Genomic DNA, 2,384 nt, shown 5'->3' with positions numbered 1-2,384 from the left:
CCCCAAAATTAATGCAATGAAAAATGTGTAATTGCACACAAGTGATACAAGACAAATCATTATGATATTGACACACATGAAAATTGTCATAGTTTGTACAGTGTTACATAATTATTTGTGAGAATATTAAATGAGTGATAAAACATTTCTGATCTATGAGCATGAATATATAGTTGCGGATAATATTGATCAACAAATTACTCAACAAAACAACGTTGGTTTGTCCTCTCGATCATATGATTGAGAAATACAAGTTCAACGTGAGGAGATTGTCCATACTATTTGAGAAGATTATATTAAAGACGAGTAATTTTCCTAGATAGTCACCCATGTTTGGGAAATTACCTAGAAATATCACTTATATTTGTTTTATGACTATAATATCACCCAATTTTGTCTATTTTTCTCAAAATATACTTGACACATAATATACATTATCTCTCTCATACTAGGATGTCATGTCACATTATTTTTTTTTTATTATTTAAAATTATTTTAAAAAGTTAAGACAACCCATATATTATACCCAGTCAAAAAAATTACATAAGGAATTGTAATATGAGCTCCTCCGATTCTTCAAGAAAATATGTGGCTTCCTCCGATTCTTCAAGAAATAAATTAATGAATTTGCATAAGGAACTATCTCTGAGTCGTTGTATACTTTCGTTGTCGACCAAAGAATTCGCCACGAGGTAGAATTATAGTTTTATTTGATTCTTTTATTTTTGAAGTGTAAATTATGAAATAATTTGAATACTTAACAAGATAATGAAGCAATTTTCTTAATATTTAAGGGTTTTTTGCTTGCTTGTTTTTGAATCAGATATTTCTATTGTTTGAATCTGCCTAAGCTTTGAACAAATGTTTATAGTTTATGTAAAAATCTTTTTCTTACTGTGAACAAGAAACTTTGATATTTTACTGTGCATACGCAACAAATGTTTATAGTTTGTGTAAAATCAATGTTCCTAATATCTAGTTTATATCTAAATATCCAACTAAGTTTATTGTCTTCATCAGCTTTAAGAAACTAGTTTAATTTTTTCCTTGACAACAAGACTAAATATTTTTATGAATATAACAATAAATACTTGTAAATAAAACATAGCATAAAGATTTTCGCTATAAAATTGATGTGACTAGATTTTCATAGAGAATGGATTAGTGCTCTCTTATAGATAAATTAAACAAACGATCATTTAAAGAATTAGAAAAATATTATTAATAAATTAAAAAATGTGACTTGATACCCTAGTAGGAGAAAGTTAATGTATTTTTTCGTGTCAAGTATATTTTAAGGAAAATAAACAAAGTTGAGTGATATTGTAGTCCTAATACAAATATAAGTGATATTCCTAGGTAATTTTTCAAATACGGGTGATCATGTAGAGAAATTACTCTATTAAAGACAAATACACTATGATTTATGTTCACTTTTTTTTATATACTTAAAGTTAGATGAAACAATTACGTAAGTGGATAACAAATAACTTTGTAATATGCAATTTTATAAATTTTTGTTTATTGATAAAATTGAATAAACCATTAGGACTATGTTAATAATTCATATGTCAATAAGAAAATATATATGAGCAACTTTCACATATAACAAACATAAAATTGATATTTGTATGCTATAACAAAGTTTGCATAATTTCGTTCCATAACAAATTTATATATGTATAATTCGCTACACATATACAATTAAAGCGAATTGTATAAAATGAATTATATAAACGAGAAAGAGAAAAATTATATACAATTTAAATTATATAAAACGAGAAAGCGAGAAAGGCAGGATTGAATTGTATAAAACGAGAAAGAGAGAAATTATATACAATTTGAATTTGTATAAAACGAGAAAGAGATAAAGGCAAAAAGAGACTTGTGCAGGGAATATACAATTGGATCGAATTGTATAAAACGAGAAAGAGAGAAATTATATACAAATTGAATTTGTATAAAACGAGAAGACAAAAGAGACTTGAACATGAAAATATTTGTATCGTATAAGTGTATAGGACGAAGATATATGTATTTGAATGCGTTTATACAATTTTCTGTTACTTTATACAATTAGAAGTGCAATTTATACAATTCTATTGTATAAAGCGATAGAGGCGAGCGACAAGAATAAGCGAGCGAGAGAGGGAGAGTAGCGAGCGAGAATATAAGGGAGAAAGGGACCAACAAACAATTTGCTATGGAACACAAATAAATTAAAGTATAGCTACTATATTTATTTTATGTTATTAATTTGTCATTCTATATAATTATCCCAATATATAATCCAAAAAATTCATTTACATATTAAAAAAAAGAAAAAAAACTTTAATTTTTTTCATAATTTTTCATATAATAATAGCATATGGATAGTTTAAAAA

Source organism: Solanum lycopersicum, chromosome 3, assembly GCF_036512215.1.
Source record: "Solanum lycopersicum chromosome 3, SLM_r2.1".
Classification (NCBI taxonomy): Eukaryota; Viridiplantae; Streptophyta; class Magnoliopsida; order Solanales; family Solanaceae; genus Solanum; species Solanum lycopersicum.
This window is presented reverse-complemented; position numbering follows the sequence as displayed.